Genomic DNA, 8,329 nt, shown 5'->3' with positions numbered 1-8,329 from the left:
GAGAGAGGGAGACAGATCTGAAGCAGGCTCCAGGCTCTAAGCTGTCAGCACAGAGCCTGACGTGGAGCTCGATCTCACGAGCTGTGAGATCATGACCTGAGCCGAAGTCGGACGCTCAGCCGACTGAGCCACCCAGGCGCCCCAATCTGTCCACTCTCCTACAGAACACTTGGCCTGCTTCCACAAATAACACACAATGAACATCCTGGTATAAGTCCTTGTATTGACTTCTACAAGAAATTATTTGACCTACATAAGAATTTACTTATGTAAGTATTCCCAAATGGAAATACGAGTTCATGGTTTATATGCAAACATAATGTGTCCAAATGGTACCAGCTGCTCTCTGAAATGGCAGCTCCCATCCACAAGCCCACCAGTGGTGCACAGGGTCAAATGTCCCATGCCCCTGCCCATATTCAGCATCACGCAGCTTTAACATATTGTCTAGTCTAGTGGGTCCAAAGAGAGATCTCCTTTTTTAACTTGAATTTCTTTAGTAACTTTTAAAAAATTTCATGAGAAAATGTCTTCTCCATCCAAATGTATTACTTTATAATCTAGTGGTCCTTTACTCTGCTGCGACCTCTCTTAGAATCCAACTATGTGTTTTCACCTAGTCAAACTTGTATATCATGTCTAAAACCTCACACTCAGCATCTTTCAAAGCAATATAAAAAGTTCACAGATGATTACTACTGAGAAGAATCTTGGTGATCTAGAACAATATCTTCACTTTGGACCAAAGAAACTGAGGCCCAGAGAAAATAAGTGACTCTCCTACTATGAAGGGGATTTGAGGGACAGAATCAGAACTGATAAGCAGCAAGGTACAGGGTTGAAGAGGCAGAGCTTTGGATGAGACAGAAAAAGGAAAGTACAAGATGGTTGGAATAGTTGAATTAGGTTTTCCAAATGGAGCTGAAGCTGAAATGACCTTTGGAAACATGCAGACAGAAGGGAAATGTACAGGGTGGAGAAAGCAACAAAGCCATCATCATGAGGAATGAGCATGCTGTGTTTTGTGCATGACAGAGGGCAGCAAGAATGTTGCCATAGTCAAAATGGCCCTGGGAATTGGGGAGTCTGGTGAATCAGCTAGGACTGGCTATTTAATCTTCCGTGCCAGATGAAAACGCAGAGTCCCTTGTTCAAAACTTAAGAATTACAACAGGACGACAGCTAAGCATTCAACTAAGTGCCAATCAACTAAGTGCAAGACTTTGTGCAAATGTACAGGTTACACATCTATGAAGCTCGCCCTGAATTTGGCAACGTTTAAAAAATGTGGTTGGAATTAGGATCCACTGAAGTTTGTGAGCAGAATGATAAAATGAAAACAATGTTTAAAAAAAAAAAAAAAGAGAGACCTCTCCTGGGAATAATTCCATAATATGTATCAAAATTTAAAATGTACTCACTCTTGGGCTTAACAGTTGCACTTCTAAGAATCTATCCTGCAGATATTTCACACATGAGCAAAATGGCATTTGTTCAAAGATATTCACTGCAGTGTTGTTTCCACTAGCAAAAGATCAGAAGACTAAATGTCCTCGGCTAAGGAACTGGTTAAGGTAATTCCAGTACCTTCATGCAATGGACATTTTCATCATCCTCATACATTTTAGCATTAGAGCTGGAGTCTTCATTTCCAAGCTTTGATTCTAAATCTTTAGGAAACCTGGCCCGGAGCACTATTTGTGATTGTGAGATGGAATAAATAATGTTTTACTTTTTAGCCAGTAGAGTGCAGTTAGATAGGAACATAGAACTATTAAAAAGAAAGAAGTAGCTCCACTTGTATAGAAGAAAAATTTGCTGCTATCTTTAAAAAAAAAAGAGAGAGAGAGAAAGAAAGAAGAAAGAAAGAAAGAAAAAGAAAGAAAGAAAGAAAAAGAAAGAAAGAAAAAAAGAAATAAAAAAAGAAAGACAGAAAAAAAGAAAGAAAGAAAAAAGGCAACGGTCACAACAGTAGGTATGGTGTATACCTTTTGTGCAAAAAGCTAAATGCAATTTGTATCTACATACGATTTCTGTGCAGGGAAATACAAGAAACTGATGGCAATGGGTCACCTCTAAGAAATGGAACCCAGAAAATGGGGGTAAGGGGTGGAGGGTGGGATGAAGACAAGCTTTTTAATGCATACTCTTATGCTTTTTGAATTTTGCACCATATGCATGGATTACTTATGAAAAGAATATGTATATATACATATATACATATATACATATATATATGTATATATGTATATGTATGTATACTTCCATTAGATGGTGGGTGGCCGAGTGCCACAGCTCAAGAGGGGTTGAATAAATGCTGCATCAGAAATGAGTGTCGAGAGAAGGATAAAGAATTCATACCCATATATCCTCCACCCTGAAGACTCCATATGAATTTGAAATTAAGTCAATTTTGAACCAGCAATAAAAATGATTAAATTTTGAAAAATTAAGGAAATTAGAAGCAGAAGAAAGAAGGAGGGAGGGAAGTAGGAGAGGGAAGGAGGGAAGGAATAGGACAGGGAGGGAGAAAATTCAACTAGCAGCAATTGGGGGTGGGGGGGCAAAGGAAAGCAGGGGTTTCCCAGGTAACCCAGGGGGTGAGCTGATAAGGATCTGCAGTAGTCCAGAGGGACGGGCCTGAGGAGGAAGAGCAAGATTCAGCGCTGTTTTAAAAGAAGAAAATCCGACTTGTTGACTAATTAGACATGCTGCAGAACTAGGAATGAGCCTATCATGAGCAGGATGATTTTGCAGTGACAGCTTTCCAGGAAAAATTGCTGCATTCTCAACATCTGCATGCATCTGAGAATTACACCTGGATTCTTCATTTCCATGCCTTGATTTTAATCCTTAGGAAAGTAGGCCTTGGGGTACTACTTGTGATTCTAAAATGGAATAAGTAATGATTTAATTCCCAGCCAGTAAAGGGCAATCCAAATGACTGGCTCCACCATTTCCCCAGGGCTAGTTTGTAACCTGGGACAGAAATAAGCTGTGTGTATTAAATCAATACAATCACTCACAAGTTTTAAAAAAAAAAAAAAAAAAAAAAGCATTGCTTTGGTGGCTATGTATTAAATGAACTATTTCTGTTTCTTAATGGTTTGCTTTCTTCAGATGATATAAGCCTGGCCACATTTCCATGGTGAGCCAACACCAACCAGGGATAGGGTGCCTTGAGCAAGAGTTCCAAGAGCTATGATGCAAATGACAAGCCCCTGCCTGCCCCATAGGGCTGTCACAATGACAGGTTTCCTGAGAGAAATGATTGGGTAACATTCCACGGCACTCCTCTCTTTCTCCTCTCTGCCAGCCTCAGGAAGGGCCACTCATCAGAGCATGGTAGCTCCGCAGACTAGGAAGTGCTCGTGTGTGCTACCCAAAAGACACCCTCGGCCATCTGTGATCTTTCCGTGCTTAACCATACCAGTCACGAAATCACTGCTTCCACAGCACCTCCGATGTGGAACAGGATTAACACAGAGCATTGCAATGAAACACAACGATACACATATTTGTCCTGACGTGACCTGTGTCATGATGTGACTCAGAATTAGCAAGAGGAAGTTCTGCCTGCCTGAAGAAGCCCTGTCTCCACTGATTCCATGACAACCCACTCCCCTGCTTCTCCACCTCTGGCTCCTCAACTCCTACCACTCCCTAAAACAGACCTTCTCAAGGCTTGGCCTTCAGCTCTCCTCTCTCTGTGATTTCCTCCACTTTCAAATACTTACCTTTTACTTCTGTGTTGTTGCCCCCGACTCCACTTTTGTAGTCTTGATTTCTCTAGATCTAGAGGTCAACTGCCCAGGAGGCATTTCACCCTACTTACCTCAGAGTGTATATTTCCGGAAGCAAACACTTTACTCCACCCTTTTCCTTCCAGTCCGTTTTCTGCCAGACCTGACATGATACCACTATTCTCCCAGTCACTTAAGCTAGATTTCTTTTTCCCATCCTTCTACCTGGCCATGAACCTCAAGCAACAGCCTTCCTCCTACTTCAGAACCTCAGTGCTGCTCCGATTACACTGTAATCACCTCCTGAATGAATTTCCTGACTTCTGGTTTCTCTTACTTCTACTTCTCTGGCACATTGTTACCAGATGATCCCTTGAAAAGCTTTGACTCTGGGGCACCTGGGTGGCTCAGTTGGTTAAGCGTCCGACTTCGGCTCAGGTCATGATCTCACAGTTCATGAATTCGAGCCCCACGTTGGGTTCTGGTGCGGACAGCTCAGAGCCTGGAGCCTGCTTCAGATTCTGTGTCTCCCTCTCTCTCTCTGACCCTCCCCCATTCTCTCTTTCTCTCTCAAAAGTAAATAAACATTAAAAAAAATTTTAATGCTTTGATTCTTCTCTTGCTCAAAAAATCTTCAGTGGCTTTCCTTGCCACAGAATTACCTTTATCTAAACAACTTGGAATACGTCCTACAAACTTTTTCATGGTCTTAGTAGTTTTTTTGTAATTCTACCACAGATACATTCTTTACATTTTTCTTAAACTTTCATATTTTCAGCCTATATCACATTCAAGGGTAATAAGTTCTCTAAATTTACTATGTTTTGGGTAAAACTGTTTCTCAATTTTTGTTGTTTTGATGCAAGCAATATAAGTACTACTCAAACTGACTTAAAAAAAAAAAAGATAGCTTATTTTCCAAAGACAAGTTACTGACTCACATAAACACAAAATCTAGATTTTGTTCTATTTAAGCATGGTTGCTTTTAGGGGCTCAGCGTCATACTGGGGATGTTTCTCTCTCTCTCTCAAGCAAGATGGCATCAGCAAAACTAGCTATATACTCAATCTGTTTGCTCACCCAACAGAAAGATAGTTTTTGCTTATATCTCTGGAAAGAAAGTTCTGGTAAGTTCTGGAAAGTTCTATCATCCCTCTTATGGCCACATATCCATCTCTAAATTAAACACAGGTGGGGTGCCTGGGTGGCTCAGTTGATCAAGCATCTGACCCTTGATTTGGGCTCAGGTCAGGATCTCACAGTTGGTGCAGATCCTGCTTGGGGTTCTCTCTCCCTCTCTGACTGCCTTTCCCCTGCTCTCTCTCTCTCTCTCTCTTCTCTCTCTGACTCTCTCAAAATAAATAAATAAACCTAATTAAAAAAAAAAAAACACCATGACAAAGGGAAATATCTGGCTAGACCTGTTTCACATACTTACCACTATGACAGAGATGAGGGGGAGAGTTAGCCTCATCCTAATCTCAACGTATTAGTTCTCCACAGAATAGAATACTTGTATCAGACTTCTATCAGAAATAAATGAACTGCTAAACACACACACACACACACACACACACACACACACACACACACAGAATGCTTTTGGCTGTGTATAACAAAGTGCCAACCACAAATGGGTTTAAACAATAAAGATCTTTAATTACCTTACCTAAGACTGGATGGAGAAAATCCCACGATATCTCTTTCTTCTGGGTCATCCTCAGTCTTTCTTCAAGTCACAAAATGGGTGGAGCAGCTCCAAGTATTATACCTCATATGGCATGTTCCAAGCAGGAAAGAAAAGGCAAAAGAGAGCTTCCATACCATCTTTCCCAGAAGCCCCTAGGTTATGTCTATACTGCACTGTCTTTGGCAGGAAGGGTCACAAACCCATCTGAGACCAATGTTTGGAAAGGAAAATGGAATAACTGGCTTACAGCACCACATTTGTTCCTAGGGCTAGGCTGACTCACATGGACTTGCAGTAAGGAAAAAAAAAATGTAGTATGGTCTTTGATAGGTCACTAATATTATTTGTCACTAGGCTGTATTTCTCATTTGATCCTTCTTTCTCTTTAAACTTTTGGTAGTGTTTAAGTTTTTTAGACTGTTTTAAATTTTGAATCGAACATTTTGGAGTTTGAAGGAACATAGTTAGATCAGGGCTTTTCAAAATCTTTTATTTCAGACTTGTAACCCATCAAACCAATGCAAATAGAGTTTAAAAAGGGCTTGGTGGAGGGGTGCTTGGCTGGCTCAGTCAGTGGAGCCCTCCACTCTTGATCTCAAGGTTGTGAGTTCCAGCCCCACCTTGGGTACAGAGGTTACTTATAAATAAAGTCTTTTTAAAAAAACGTCTAGTGGAAGTGATGGGGCTGGGCAAAGAAGGTGGGGCCCCAACAGACAATGGCCATGAGGCTCTCCTGGCAAGTTAGAGCCCTTTCAGGATGCAATTTAAAAAAAAACACATCTCTATCCAGTTCTAGTTCTCTCATTTTAAAGAACTGAGGTTGTCAGAGGTAAAAATGATTTGACTGCATTCTTCCACAGGTGACTTAGGACTGCAGTTTCAATTTACTGAGGCTCTAACGTCTTCATATCTTTTATGTCTTCATAATTTCATGGTGTATTTATCTTCAAATTTTGCTCTCTATTCACACAGTAAAAACTTCTTAAAAATAAATCCTAATGTGGGAGTTCTTAGGTTAGTCATTAATCTTTTATGATTTTCTCCAACGCCACTCTAGTATTCTTGATGTATAGTATCCTATGGGTAGAGGCTCTGATTCATAAAATTAGTGTTGAAAAGGGGCCCATGATCAAGTCATTCACAATGAAAGAAAGAGCGGTTTAGAGAAGTTAGGTCATTTGACTAGAATCACCAATGCTTCAAAGTCAGGTCACAGCGTTCTAATTTACTCTTATAATTTGGTCAGGGTCCTAGCTCCTTACCCCTTGTTCCTAACAAATGTGAACACGTAGTTGTTTGAATAGCTACTATAACAGAAGAAAAATAGGGAGGAGTTGTTACAAATCGTCTAAAGGTCCGAAGAGACATCTAGGTAGCTGTGTAATCCTGTACACACATAACAAAATTTCCATTTGCCTGCTTCACCGCGATCAGCTTCAGAAGAATCACTTAATAAAGTTCAACAGAAGTTAATAGGATTGGATTTTTTGTCAATCTGAATGTTTTCCCAATATTTTATGATAATTATTTAATTACAGATTCCACTGCTTTATTTAATATTGAATACATAAACATATAATTACAAACAGAAGCGAATCAGCGCACACGTGGAAATATCTCTTCTATTGAAAAATGGGAAGCACTTCCTCCCGTGAGCATTGGTGGTTCAGTGGTAGAATTCTCGCCTGCCACGCGGGAGGCCCGGGTTCGATTCCCGGCCAATGCAGCTTCGCTTTTCATTTTACTTTCTAACTGTGTAACTTAGGATCCCAAAGCAAGTTCGGTAACCATACCCAAAAGTTGGTTTTATGCAAACAAGGAAAGAGGTATCAGGGGCAATTTCCGGTTTCGCTTTTACTTACAACTTAAAAGGCCGTTTCCCTGGGCTCTGTTGTTTCTCTGCCTCACTGTTAGATTGTTCTTGGACGCCCTACTGTTCTGTGAGCAAAAGGTCTTCGTGTAGTGTTTTCTGTGCTAGGAAAAGAAAAGGGACAACGGCTGTTTGGAGATGCCGGGGATTGAACCCGGGACCTCACACATGCGAAGCGCGCGCTCTACCACTGAGCTACATCCCCCAGCCGAGAATCCCCTTTCTGGTAAAGGTATTCATTCAGTCTCTGTGGCGCCGGTCAAATTAGTAGGGTTTCACGACCTGATTTCGGTGAGCGTCAATGCCGCACGTTTCCACTCTTCCCACCCCGGTGTGAGGCCGCTCCTCCGGTGCTTCGGGACCTGCCGCAGCCAGCGCTCCGCGGCACAAACAGGACGAGCACCCGAGCACTCCCGCCCGCGCCGCGAGCGCGCAGCAGGAGCGACGGGGCGCCCGGCCGCGCCAGTGGGGGCGGGACGGTCGTGCGCAAAGCGACCCAGGGCTGGGGCCCTCCGCGGGTTTACTGCGCAGGCGCTGGGGCCGCGAGGTCGCCGCCGCCTTGCCGCCGGCTCCTCCGGGACTCGGAGTCGGGACTGAGGGCCTGCGCCGCGCCGCCAGCGTCTCCCTGGTGCCCGCCTACACCTGCTCCTGGAGTAGAGCGCTGGGGACCCTCCGTGCGCGCTCGAAAACCTTAGGGCTTTACCTTTCCCCACCCCCTTAAGAAAACGACCTGTTCACACCAACTCCCCATAAACTGGGTTATGTGGGGGCTACTCCACCAAACTCCTGGAGGTGTAAATGATTTCACGACATGCTCTTCTTTTCCATGGGGACCAAACTGAAAGAAAGAAAGTGACACCGCCACCCTCTTTGTAGTTTAATTAGATCGAAATGATGGTTAAGTCGGGGAGGGGAACCTGCTCAAAATGGATTTTTTTTTTTCTCTCTGTTTGATATTTTTACACCTTGGACCCATCTGATGAAGAGGTTAAGATAGTATAAAGTAAGTCACTGAACACCTCCCC

The 8,329-nt window shown here is 42.6% G+C and overlaps 2 non-coding genes across 2 annotated transcripts; one reads left to right on the top strand and one right to left on the bottom strand.

Annotated features, from left to right (window-relative positions):
• The first annotated feature begins 7,089 nt into the window (after window positions 1-7,089).
• TRNAG-GCC lies at window positions 7,090-7,160 on the top strand. The gene has a single exon. It is a non-coding gene; the product is annotated as a tRNA-Gly (tRNA).
• Window positions 7,161-7,437: 277 nt separating this feature from the next.
• TRNAA-CGC lies at window positions 7,438-7,509 on the bottom strand. The gene has a single exon. It is a non-coding gene; the product is annotated as a tRNA-Ala (tRNA).
• Window positions 7,510-8,329: the final 820 nt, after the last annotated feature.

This window comes from Prionailurus bengalensis, chromosome C1 (assembly GCF_016509475.1).
Source record: "Prionailurus bengalensis isolate Pbe53 chromosome C1, Fcat_Pben_1.1_paternal_pri, whole genome shotgun sequence".
In the NCBI taxonomy this organism is placed as follows: Eukaryota; Metazoa; Chordata; class Mammalia; order Carnivora; family Felidae; genus Prionailurus; species Prionailurus bengalensis.
Note: the sequence above shows the minus strand (reverse complement) of the source record. Positions and strands in the feature narration are given on the sequence as shown.